Source organism: Meleagris gallopavo, chromosome 1 (assembly GCF_905368555.1).
Source record: "Meleagris gallopavo chromosome 1, MGAL_WU_HG_1.1, whole genome shotgun sequence".
Lineage (NCBI taxonomy): Eukaryota > Metazoa > Chordata > Aves > Galliformes > Phasianidae > Meleagris > Meleagris gallopavo.
The window spans coordinates 152,425,421-152,439,702 of NC_139404.1; the positions used below are offsets into that span (position 1 = coordinate 152,425,421).

Sequence of the window (14,282 nt, forward strand, 5' to 3'; positions counted from 1 at the left end):
GATTTTTTCCCTGTGACCCCATTGTAAGACATGTAACAACAGCATATACTCTTGCTGTGAAAATACAAAGATCACCCAGAGACAAAAATGCAACTTTGGAAAGGGCAGGGAAGCAAATTTGACACTATCAGTTGGATTAGAATCACAACAGGAACTTATAGAATCTTCCTGATCTTTCCACAGTACTGGGAGCTGATGCTTGCTAATTTGTCAGGCAACAGGAATGTAATTTAGTCAGTCAAGCTGATTGTTGTGACAAATTTTGTAGGTTGACTATACATATTATTCAGTCATGTTTGTCATTTGACTTTTAAAAGTTTTCTTTGTGAACTTTGATGGAACCCCATTCTTTGACACAGGATAAAAAAAACCACCTTTTTATTTACTGATAGTTGCTCCTGAAATCTAGATCAATTAGTGAAGAAGATAACACTGTAAATAACAGGTTAAAAAATGGTGGGCTTCAAACCATCTCCCCAGAATGTTCTGCTGTCATGTGCCATTCAGTCAATCTCAGGAAGGATTTGTTTTGAACTATAGAAAATATTATTATAAAGAAATTTCATACGATAAAGTTCTTCTCTTGCTTCTTTTTCAGTTACAGTTTCCAGAATACTGAGCTTGAAAATTCATTACAAGAAGGATCAGACATGCAAACCATGCCTCTAGTTTGAAAAGGCATACAGACAAAAATAAAACAACACAGAAGTAACTTGTTTTTTCTTATAAGCCATTTTGAGATCTGAAAGATCAAACTCTCACCCAGAAACATACACTTGAGCATACAGAAGTTGTTTCAGACAGAAAACATATACTGATATCATCTCAGAAATTGAAAGGAAAGGCATGGGAACCAGAGACTGCAAAGAATAAATTGTGTTAGAGGCACTTACAAAGAGGCCCAACAGAAGGAATATTTGTTGGGATATGGTTCTGAAATGGCTGTATGAAATCCCAGGGTTTCTGGATGATCACAGAATCACAGAATGGCCAGAGTTGGAAGGGACCTCAAGGATCATGAATCTCCAACCCCCCTGCCACATGCAGGACCACCAACCTCCCTACTGAATACTAGACCAGGCTGCCTAGGGCCCCATCCAACCTGGCATCCACAACCTCTCTGGGCAGCCTGTTCCAGCACCTCACCACTCTCTCTGTAAAGAGCTTCCCCCGACATCCAACCGTGATACTTCATGAAATGGCTGAACTAATCTAACAGCTTACTTCTGACAAGTGGGCTCTCCCAGAAAGAAAGGGGCTGAAGGGGCCAGAGGGGGGCTCAGCTTGCTTTCTGTTGCTATCATGCCCCTGTGAGATTGATGATCAACCATGGATCATCTTTTTTACTCCTGTGGCTAAATGGCATTTCATTGCTGTGAACGTCTGGACAGAACCTGCTGCTAATCTTTTTCAATTGCAACTCCAATGATTTAGGCAAATGAGAAAAGAAAAATGGAAAATAGAGGGGCTAGGCAGGCAGAAGTTTGCACTGACAAAGAAGATCTAGCACTGCAGTTTACATTTCTGTACTTTGCTACCAAGAATTGTTTGTTTCTTAATGGCTATCTTTGTCACGTACAGATCTGACTGTTCTCTGAAGTCTACTCTTCTATGTACATCTGAGATGGTTCAGTTTGTTTAATCATTTGCAGCTCCCTAGTTGTTTGTAAGGAGATAGGAGGCCATAGTGATGTCAAAGGATTTACTGAAATACACAGACAGAGTAAAAAATCGACCCAAAACAAGAAAATGTGACTGCATGAGCAGAGACTTAGGTTTAAATTCATACTTAGTTCTGTAACAACTATAAATATCATCTCATCAATTGCTATGCCAAACATTCATTAGAGACAAAATAATCCAGGCGGATTAAGAGCTTCTATCACATTCCTCCACATTCCCAAATCCATCAGCCAGTATATAGGAAGAAATTCCAATATACAGCAAGTACACACAGATAATCAGAGCTCAGTATATGAATAGAAGTAGCTTGGATTTCCCATAGCCTTAAGCAAAGCTATTTCTCAAAGTAACTATAATAAGTAGCTGCAACACATACTTACAGTCTCCTCAATACAACAAATAACATGTTTTCAGACTCCCTTTGTTGACAAAAAAAAAAAAAGATAATCTAATTCCTTTGGCAAATTCTTGCATTTTTTAATGACATTTTGTCTGCCAAATAGGAAAGTAATTTCTGATATTTTTTGTGGGATGCATGTGTTGGTAAGTTGCTGGATTTTCTTGGTTTACCTTACCAGGAACCGTTATTCTGGAAGGAGATCAGTGAGATCCACCAACAGGCAACAAAACTATCTCCATTTGAACCCAAAAGCAAAAGTAATTAAAAAGAAATCCATTAAGATGCCTTGCTTTCTCCCACATATCTTTTTTTTTAATATTGTATTTTCTTCCTTTCAGCCAGTTAAACCATTTTGGCTTAAAAAGGCACAGTGCACTTATTCAGATTAGAAAAATTCCAACACTAATCCTGCTGTACTGACTAGGAAGATGGCACTTGCAATAGCATTTACAAGGATGTTCTGGGCTTTTTCTCAAAGGAAAGCAAAGCTAGTTCTTGTCTCATTAAGTAAGGCAATGGGTTCTATTTTTTAAATTTTTTTTTTCTGAAAAAAAAAAGCAAAAAATATTACTGTGCTGTAAAAATTGCTAGAAAACTGCTCTGTTTGCCTTAATGTATCTCTCGACAGCCAGATTCATCAGGCTCATGACAACTGAGCTCAGATAGCGTGAGCTATTAAAGCCCTGCAAGTAACTGGGGGAAGCAACGCATCGCTGCACAGCTGTATCCAGCACACATTCTGCAATAAGGAGTCATGATGAGTGAGATGTAAAAGCATCCTCTGCCTGCTTCAATATCTAATGAAACATTTGGGACAAATGACATTGGCTTCTACAAGCAAAGAGCTTAGCTTCTGCGATCATTACATTTGGGCAGGGAGTAAGACATGCTGAAACTTGCAAAATTTCAAGGAAGCTGGGCTTGCAGCTATGAAAGTCAATGTGCAAGGAGAGATTGTGGCCTCGTATGCTAATGCTTTTAACTCCTTCCTGCAGCTAGAGATTCTTTTTTTTTTTAATTTCTAATTTCACCCGGTTTGAGTCCTAAAGCAAATTGTTCCCTCTTTCAGAAAGAAAAGAGAAAGAAAAAGTCAGACACACTGTAACATCTAGGAAGTCTCTTCCTTGTAGATCTGGTCTGAAGTCTCGGGGAGGTCATTTTAGGGAGACTGAAGCTTTTGGGTAGTATAAATAGTATTGAATAGTAATGCATTGGATTGAGCTGCCAGGGAAGTGGAGGAGTCACCATCCCTGGAAGTGTTCAAGCAACTTGTTGATGTGACACTGAGGGCAATGGATTAGTGGGCATAGTGGGGATGAGTTGACAGTAGGACTAGATGGTCTTAGAAGTCTCTTCCAATTTTAATGATTCTATGATTCCAGGATTCTAGGATTCTAGGATTCTATTATTCTATTATTTTATTATTCTATAATTATATTCAAAGGGCAAACCAGACAGATGAGACAGCTCCCTTTGGAAAGGGTATGCCAGACTGGGCAGGGTCATCTGTATATTTCTAGAAGAAAAAGTAAAAGCACATCAGCAAGGTGACAAATAACAATTCTCCCAGGAAACAACCCTGGCAAGCCACTAAAGTGAGGGACATACACTTAAACAGCTACTGTTTGTTGCTGGCTCTAAGGTCTGTCTCTAATGTAGGATACAAGAACTGATACCTCCAGACTCCCAGTGTTTTCACTTGAGTGAAAATGTTTGTTTTTTTTTCTCTTGAGGCAAATATATCATAAAATATACCTGAATTTCCACTCTGGTGCAAATATACCATCTTACATTAACACAGAGTCTGCATCATTCTTTGTACTTCTATAAAGCAGATGAAGATTTATTTAAAGACATATCTACAGTATTTGATTCCAATTGCTTCTAAAGCTTTTTACAGAGGTCACAAAAAATTCACTGTCTTTGAGAAGCTCAGCTTGGCCTCCTCTGCTATGGGAGATGTGGCTTAATATATGTTTTGTTTGCACTTCCTGTGTGACATGGAACAAATGTACAGTATCAAGAATCTTTTCAACTGAAATGGTAATTAAAGCCCTTCTGTCTTCCACAAGGGACATGATGATGACAAAAATAGAGGGACTAAACATTGAAATCTATCGTAAACATTTCATATAGATTTAATGTTACACAACATTATGGGCATTTGGATATGCTCTATGTTTACTGAGTCAAGAGAATGTTTGATTTGAGTTTTGCCACCAAAAAGAGATAGTGTTGCCAAAGGCAGAACACAATACAGATCTCTTCAGGCAGAAGCATAACAGCACCCCATCCTAATATTTTTTGTTGAAAAATATATGTGTATATCCAAAAGGTTACTCTCTGAATAGCTTATCTATAACAAGCTGAAGACTACACAGATGTGCTGATATAACTATACTATATATCATTATATAAGATTAAGACTACCACTCATTAAAACAGAGGATGTATTTTTAGGCAGTGTGACTCACTGCATAACTATGACAGCACACTTCAAACATCTGAAAATAAACCAATATTCCTATAAATGACTTCAAAGCAAGGAGGGCTGAATTCAGGCTTTTCACAGCAGACATCACAGCTCAGCAGGCCTCGGGCTGGCTCGCTAAGGCAGAGCTGTCCCTGCTTTCAGATCTCCCCACAGCTGTCTGTATCTACTCTCTGCTCCCACCTGCTGTAGTCCAGACAGCTGGTCTCAGAAGCAGTACAGAACATCCCTAGCCTTTTTTTGATCTGAAGCTAACAAACACATGAAAATTCAATTTACAGCATTCGTTATTCATCTAATGTATACTCATTTCTGCCTATTAGGATGGAATATGTTTTTATCTATTTTCATGAAAGCAAAATAATGTAATATTGACCAGGTTTGCTGACTCTAGATGGCAAGACAAAGGACTAAACCAAGATCTGTTGTCTCAGTAAATAAAAGTGTCTTAATTTCATCTGGGATGGAATTGTTTTCTTTAGAGTGTCTGATATCATGCTGTGTTTTGTTTTAGGAGAAAAACAACGTTGATAACACACTGATGTTTATAGTTGCAGCTTAGCAGTGTTGTACAGAGCCAAGGCCATTTGCAGCAAAGGGCCTGAGGAGCTGGGAGGGAACAGAATTAGGATAGCTGACTTAAACTAGGAAAAGGAATATTCCATACCACATGGCATCATGTGGAAGGAGTTCTGAAGGGGGTGGGAGTTACTCTTTCTCCTCCACTGCTTGGAGACTAGTTGGGAATCATTGGGGAGTGGTGAGCAATTGCTCATGCATCACTTGTTATACACATTCATAGATATATATTCATATATGTATGTCATTATTTTTTTCCTATTCTCTATCTTAGTAAATAGTTTTATCTCAACCCACAAGATCTACTTTGTTTTATATCTAACAGGAAATCAGAGGAGAAAGATTAAAACAGTCTGTTTTGCATCAGTGAAAGAGAGAACTTATTCCATCAGAATTTCATGTCTCCCACCATCAGTTAAGGAATGGCGCCTGTTTTTTATTATGCTGTATGTCTGCACACAGCAGCATGTGCTCCTGGGCTTCATGTTCTTGAAATCAGTCTGTGTGCCTCATTAAAAATGCTACAGTAATGTGAGTACAGCTATAGGAGAGGAAATGTCATTTAGTAGTGCAAAATCACTGTGCATCCTAGCAGAAGCATGAAGCCAAGCGAGCGCCTCTAGCTGGGCTTCCTGACTAAGCCATCACCCTAGAGAGGAGCATAGCCATGTCCAAATCCGTTTGAAAGTGGGATGCCTTACTCCTTTCTGTTTTCATCTAACATTGCTCAGGACAAAAATGTCTGAGATCAGATCATTTGCACTGCGCAGCTGTACTGTAAAATTCTCAGACCTTGGATGTGTGTCATCGCAGTTTGTCATTTTCGCTTGAGTTAAAAATATGATAACTATTATGATATAGAATTAAAAACAGATTATTTGGGAAAAGTTTTTAAAGAAAACAAATAAGAAGTTTTTGTAGTCATTCAAATATTGAACTGTCCAAATTCAATAATTTAGATGACTTAAAATTTAATTCCTGAATCTGAGTTTGTAACTCTAGATTCATTTTGTAGTCAGTGAGAGATAGTTACATTTCAAAGGTAATTCAGCTCATCATAAAATAAGAGTTTAAGGCAACTGTTCCTCTGGAGGTGTCTATCTCTCTCAAATGACAATACCGCATAGGATGAATAACTTAGAATTGTATGTCTTTAGACTTAAATTTTGGCAGCTGAATCCCACCACGAATATGCTAATGTAAGGCATCTATGACAAGCACTATTAAGACAGCAACTTGAATAAAAAGAATTTGACAGAAGTTAAACTATACAGTAGTTCCCATTACAGCAATGCTTTTCTCTTGCAATCGTTTCCTTACCCATCATAAATATTTCTTAGTGATATCTACTGAAGTGAAGTGCATACGCACCTGGAACCACCAGCTGAACTGTACAGCCCATAATCTTTTATGTGAAATGTCATAAGCATCAAATATGACATATTTACAATACTTTTTAGCATGCTATTAAGGCACAAAAAGCCTGTGATACAGTGTAGAAAAGATTGTGTGGAAATGTTGATGACTAGCTTTTGTCTCTCCTACTATAGAGCATCTTGATTTTAGACATTCATAAATAAATATCAAAGAAAAAAAAAAAGAAAAGCAAGTAATAAATTAAATTGTCTGTAGAACATTACATCCAAACCTCGCAGAGTTGTAGTGCAGCCTCTGTCTCAGAAATGCAGAACAATTCTCCCGAATATTCAAACTAAATCTAAATCTAAGTCTAAATCTAAATCTAAATCTAAATCTAATCTTTCAAAGTCCAAGCAAAAAAAAAAAAAGAAAGAAAGAAAGAAAGAGAATGTTGTCATATTTTCTAGTATTAATCCTAACAATCTGACTGCTATTATTTTGAAGGGAACAGCAGGAAAGAAGTAGAATGTTATTGCACACTCTCTAATATGACAAGAAGGACTGATGATTGTCACATTTGTTATGAAAGCCAAGATTTAATTTATGTGTTATGTAGTGGCCTAAGTTATAAACACAAGGAACAGGAGTTGTTCATTTCTTGGGAAAGAAAATGATAATGCTGGCAATACTGAAGCTTAGAGTCACATGCCTGGAATGCTAAAATACCTAAGGCATGTTATTTATACAGCATACTGCTGTGTGCAAGTGAAATCCTAGAAGTACCCTTACACTACACAGCACTGATAGAATTGCCAATGAAGACCTGAAGGCAAATGCATTCTATAGGTATGTGTGGTCTTCATCTGTGGAGAAATCAGAAAAAGGCACTTAAATTTTTCAGGAGTCATGGAATAGCTTCTATTTCCTTGACAAATTTGTAGCATTTAAATTTTGTAACTCTTAAAGCCATAAGTTCTTAAAGCTGGAAGATACAGACCATAGTATCTACAGGTATCTATCAGGTTTCCAACCAACAGGTAAGGTTAAGTTGGGTAAGTTAACTTGAGGTTAAAGAAATCATAAACATCTGCTTACAATTAAACTATGCCTTTGGGCTCAAATGGGTTTTAGACTAGGAAACTTAAAATGTCTCCATGTAAGTTTCTATAGATGTCTAAAATCCTGTTACAGCCAACAAAGCCTACAGAGCATTTCAGCTTATGATAATATAGACGTGTAGAAGATGACTCAGCTGCCTACACACTGGTTTCCAGTGGCCTTTGATACATCTCAAGATATGCATGATATCATACAGACCTATGGGAGACTCTTGCTCTTCTGGATGAGCAGCTGGAAGCCAGACAAGAATTACCAAGGACATAAGAAGTGGCATTAATGTCTGTGGAGTGAATGAATCACACTCCTCATGGTGGTCAGCTGACTCATTCCTCAAAGCTTCACCAACTATGAAGTCTCCTTTACAGATACCACCAGGCATCAAATTTATCAGCCTAAAATTATCTTTCTTAATTCTTGAAATGATTCCTTTCTCTCAGAACCATTCAAGGAAAACAGATGCCACAGTTACATGGTGCCAGTTTTCTTCTTCATTGTAGAGGCATTGTAGTGGCAATGCAAATGACATGAAACAGGAAGAGGAAGGTGGTATTACATCCATGCATCTCATCTGCAATATCTCTTGTATTTCTATTGTCAATTTAGGGAAGAGGCTGAAAGATAATAAGGCACTTCACAGGGAACCATACAGAATCTGGCCATGGTTTACAAAAAAAAAACAAAACACAACACTGAATAAGAGGCACAGGATATATTATTAAGCAGTATTTTCAGTATTCACACCTATGAAATTCAGTAAAATATCAGGAAAATATTGAGAAGTGCTCTGTTTGAAAACTGAGAGCTGATAAATTCAGACATCTTATCCCTAAATAAGTGAAAAGCTAACACAACACACAGAGATGAGGAACTTTGAACTCAAGTTTGCATAGCTTTTGCACAGCAATGCTTTAGGATGGTTTGATCTGCTGCTGAACCAGCAGTGTTCTGCGGGAGGTCAGAGAAGGAGAAGAAAAAGCCCCCTGCAGCTGTGAGAATTATGACACTACTTAGTGGTGATTACGTCAAGGAGTAACCCTCAGAACAGTCTCCAGGCTCTGCAGGTGACCTCACAGACCTTGGGGAATGCACTAAGAAAGGGGTGAGAAGAGGAGATACATTCCATGACTAAAAAATTAAAAACAAACCTGTAACACTTGAGAGAGAGATGTGGAACTGTCAGAGCAAGGTGTTTCTCAATGGAGCCTACAGTGAGTTGTCACTGATTAAATAGCATAATGTATAGATGGGTGACTTTCTCATGAGCTGAGGAATTATTTCCTTTTTGTGTAGTGAAAGAGAGGTAACAAGGAGCAGCTGGGATCTCCTCTGTTTCCCACAAATGTGATTGCAAAATTGCTGCAGAATATGTAGCCATCTATGAGGGAATCAGAGGGGATTTGGGAAGAAAAACATTGTACATATAAAGCAATGTAATAATTACCAGTTTCAACTGAACATAATTACAGATGAGCTTCCACCAGCTACTAATTATCTTCTTGGTTACAAAGGCCATATTTTATTTAAATGAAGTGGAATGAAATGCTATTAAAAGCTACATGCACAGCACTAGTGAGAGAATGCATTGGAGAAGACCATTTCTCCCTGTAGGCCATTGAATTAAGGGTCCAAGCATCCTTCTGAACATGTGATAGACCCCAAGTCTGGCTGCTTTGAATGTATACATGCGAAGAAACACAGCTAATTTGTGATGGAACCAGTTGCTTTTGAGTCCTCTCCAAAAACAATCTATGTCATTTAATTTTTTTCAACTGGGGCCTTGGATTACACCCCTCTCACCTTCCTTCAGGCACCAACAGGAAAAGCACTTTCAAGGCTAGGATGGAGTTCGCTTTCCTCATAGCAGTCCATACAATGCTGTGCTCAGCATTTGTAGCTAGTACAGCTTTGGTATTGCACTGATGTTTTGTCTGTTGCTGAGCAGTGCTGGCACAGCATCAAGGCTCTCTCCAGTTGTTCAAAGCCAGTAGGCTGTGGTGGACAAGAGATGGGGAGGCGACATCACTAGGGCAACTGGCCTAAACCAAACTGAGTATTCCAAGCTGCATGATGTCATACTCAGCAATAAAAGCTGGGAAATGGGAAGGAGAAGAGGGGGGATTTACTATGAAGATATCTGTCTTCTGGAAAAACTTTGCGTACTCCGGCCTTGCTTCCCAAGATGTGACCAGACATCTCTTGCTGGCAGGAAGTAGAGAATAATTCTTTCCTCCTTTTTCTTCTGCATGTCTTTTGGTGTTTTTTGTCTGTTTGTTTTATTTCTAGACACTAGCTTGTTTTTTTTCCATCTTATTTTCTCAGAGAGCAGTGCAATGGAGGTGAACCGCCATCTTGTGGTTTATCAGCTGATAAACCATCACAGATCTCAAGTTATCTGAAGTTATGTATGTGGAAGAAATATTTTGCTAACCTTCAATTAAACTATTAGTGAAATAGCCGATGAATTGAACTCAGACCTTTTCTCGTATGTAGGAGTGAGAAGCCCAAAGTCCAAGAAATGTTTAGATGTTGAACTAAGGGACTTAATTTAGTAGGAAAATATTAGTGATAGGTGGATGGTAAGGATGATAGGACTGGATGATCTTCGAGGTCTTTTTCAATCTTGGTAATTCTATGATTCCATGAAGTTGAAAGTGATAAATCACCATGGAGTCACCATCCCTGGAGGCGTTCAAGAACTGATGTGGCACTGAGGGAAATAGTTAGTGGACGCAGTGGGAATGAGTTGATTGTTGGACTAGACTTTATTAGTCTCTTCCAACCTTAATGATTCTATGATTCTATGATTCTCTCTCAAGACAAGATTATACATGACAACTAATTAACATTTATAATCATGGCTATTGCAATAAAATCTAAAGCCTAAACAGAGCAAGGCATTGTGCAAGACAGGGTAACATGCAATCCTTGCTTAAAATATCCACTCCAAATAAACAAGGCAGAAAAGTTTAGAAAATGATGTAATATGAGAGCAATGATTAAATATGAGAATGTGATGACAGCAGCCATCTGAGACAGTCCACAGTTCATATAGAAGGCAAAGCTTGTGGAAATAGAAAAGTAGGGGATGCACTGGGAGGGAAGATGGAGATGTAAGAAGAAAGAAAACATGAAGTATATGCCAGGAAAAAGATTGTGTGTTTCACAACACATTGTGAAGTGTATGGGGTTAAAGGTATCATGCAACACTTGGACATAAATCCACAGTGAAACCAAAAGACTGAAAAGCAAAATAAAGGGAACAGAAATACCAGAATGATCGAAGACAATGTAAATCTTGTAAGAATAGCATATCCATATAAATAATTTTGACATTTAAATGTCAAACTCATTTTATGACAACAACAGTAGCTGTCAAGTGCAAATGCGCTGAGCTTTCTGTTCACTTTTAAAATAGCAATTTAATAAGTAATTCTAATATTTTTCCTTTTATATGCAAGAGATCTCTGTTGTGCTTACAGGAGTTGTCATTTAAAGTAAAAAATGTCAGTCTTATCATGGAATATTTGTTTAATAAGTGACACTATTGTTAACATTCTGTTTATTATTTATTCCTAGCATGCTGGCTTTTCTAAGGACCAGGACCATTGAGTCAGAGCACTCATGGTCTTGCTGTAAGCTATCCACTACTCCACACAGACAGAGTTGAAGACAAATTCCTGCCATAAAGCCCACTGGCATGCAGCTCTCTGTTCATGTGGGCTCACAAAAGCAGCAGAGGCAGTCTGCACAAACCTGAAAACCTTGGTAAGCATCTCATGGTGCACGCATAACAACTGAAAAACAGACATAGCTCAGTATACAAATCTTTACAGAGTCTTCTTATTAGAGCATAATGAATGTACACTATCTGAATTTGCGGCTGGCTCATCTTACTCATGATTATCTGGCTCATTTCTTGTGCATCATATTGGATATGTAAATGTAATAACTAGAGATGTAGTGAAATGATAAAAACATAAACATAATTCATACAACTACTTAAAAAATAGATGGCAATATGACAGTACTGATGAAGATTCCAAGCTGAAAAACTCATCTTTTTTGAAAAGCATTTCTTTTTCTTTTTGTCTGAAAGAGGTCCAACTTTAAGCTTCCATTTTTATAGCCTGCTTTAGGACAACATCAATTCAATTTTCAATATTTAGTTATTTGTACATGAAACACCAGATGTTCAGAATTCTACATCATATATGGATTTCTTTTTTTAATCTCTACCGAAGCTCAATAAAACAAAAATGGGATTGTTTTTGCAGTTTTTCTAGATAGCTACCTATGCCTCTGGTGTATGGACTACATTTCCATGTATGATTAAAATGATAGGTGTCTCGTGGTTTATAAAACCCAATCCTATTTACTTAGCTGTGTTTTTAATTAAGTGTGCTTTGCAGTCGAACTCTCTGTGGCACTTGGAGAATGCTATAAAAATAAAATGAGTGACTGAATGTAATGTTGGATAGGGATTGCTGAAGTGCATTTTAATGTATTTAAAGTGTGTTCATAAAACTTTTGTTGGACAGGCTTAAAATTCAAATTTCCTGGAGCAGAAGAAAACTTTCTTCATTATTTAGCCAGAGTGACGTATGACCAGATGTTACAGTCTATCCAGGAAAAAAAAATATTTTTATGCTGCTATTTTGCTTCTCAGTTTCAAGTTTTTCTATCTTACAGCTATTTTCATCAGACACAGCAGAATAGGCAATAAACAAGGCTCCTCTTTCTGCTTACAGATTTGCTATCTGGTTGCTGTGTCACAAGAATGAAGGCCGGAGAGCACCAGCTTGTCAAAACCCGAGTCTTTTAAAACCACATATATACCTTACAACTGGAGATTCAAATATCCTTGAACTACTCGATGACATACTATAAGAGACAAATAATCATCTGGGAGTACATTCAATACTTTGTGCTTTTACTGTTCCTATAAAACACGTAAAACTTCAGTTCTGATTCCATGCAGCCTTTCCCCATATGAAACAAAAAGTGTTCTCTGCCTGTAAGAGTGTATGATCTCAACATGAGATTACAGAGGTAGAAGGCAGTGCAAAAATTATGCCAGACAGAACAATGGACAGAAAAAATATTCATACTAAAAATATACATCCACTCAAAAGTGCAATAGACAAAGCCCCCAAAATTTCCTCTTCTCTCTAGAGATTATAAAAGGGATATGGAGATTTCTGATTGAGACATCCACTTTACATGCATCTAAAATTAGAGAAAATGAATCTCAAAGAATCAGAATAGCAAATTACTGTCAGTTCTCTCTGGGAATAACAAACCTAAGACCCGGTTGTATAAAGGAGAGCAAAGGATTGGTTTTGCACATATTTATACAGAGATGATTTCATTGATGGGATCACAGAGAGCGATAGGCAGAAAGTACCAATGTGCTCTTCAAGATTTTACCATATGAGTAATGGAAACTGATATTGTGAATGGGTCAAAGACAAATATTAAGAAAAGCTGTTGGAAATATATTGGCTAATGTTGTCAAATGAAAGCCTACAAGAATTTATGCAGAAAATGCACACTTTTGGAATAATACTTTTCATAACAGTATTGCATGCCAACAGAAGAAAATCTGCATTCTTTTTGCACAATAAATGCAATCATTGATAATGTCTCACTATTCGCTTCTCTGTTGTTTTTAATAGCCGTGTTTTTCTACTTACTTCAGTGCAGATATTTTTCCAAGCTCTTCCAAGGCTTTCCACCTTGCCCACTTGAACATCTTGTTATAAAAATGTCTTTTACCTAAACCAGCCACCCTAACTATCTTCCCAGAATAACTGAATCAGGTTGATAGCCACCATAATACTTAGTCAGGAACTTCCCAGTAATGCAATGATGCCCTGAATGATTTTTCAATGTTTTTTTTAATATGTAATTCTATTTCCTCATTATCCTCTGCAGTAATAAGGCAATACTGCATATGTGGGAGAAATTTTATTAAGCTGCAGGAGCAAAATGTACAGCAACTGCTGTACCAGTGGGTACTCCTTAGATTTGTGAGTCAACTTGCATGAGTCACTGCAAACCTTGTATTATATTCCAGATGGGAACAGCCAAAGAAAAACAAATGCTCCTTCTGTCAACTATTTCACCTCTAAACTGGAACATAGGAGCTATTTCATCAGATCCCAACTCAGCCACATACTTTCTGTGTGATCCTATATATATATATATATATATATATTTGCAGTGCATCAGTTACACAGTGGTCTGAGCGTACTCTCACTCTCAGCTCATATTTACTGTTAAACCAAGTTCAGTCAAAGACTTGCATTATTCTGGGATATTTCTGAGGGGAAGCCAAAGTTCTTCCTCATACAGCTTAAAATGATTAGGCATGTCCGGATCAAGAAGCTACAGCTAAATCCATCATCATAAATTTGCTTATTCTAAGGTTTTTCTGTGCTTTGAGCCTGAGCTGCACCTGTGACAGTAGCTCACACAAGGCAGACACAAAGTATGTGGATTGGGCAGCAGCATGCTTATGCCTATTTTTGACAGTGTGCTTAAATGCACAGCATTTTGGTACCTCTCTGTATATTTGCTTTTATTGCAGATCTTCACTTGCAGAACAGGAATCATGCTGACTTTTCTTTGTCTACCCTGGATTTAAAAAAT

At 37.6% G+C, this 14,282-nt stretch overlaps 1 long non-coding RNA gene across 1 annotated transcript in view; it reads left to right on the forward strand.

The window, feature by feature from the left end:
- LOC104917465 (uncharacterized) overlaps positions 1 to 13,278 on the forward strand; it is a 39,802-nt gene extending 26,524 nt beyond the window's left edge. The window contains exons 2-3 of the long non-coding RNA XR_796873.4: positions 11,208 to 11,396; positions 12,380 to 13,278. This is a non-coding gene — a long non-coding RNA (uncharacterized LOC104917465). The remainder of the gene's footprint in view (positions 1 to 11,207; positions 11,397 to 12,379) is intronic.
- The last annotated feature ends 1,004 nt before the right edge of the window (positions 13,279 to 14,282 follow it).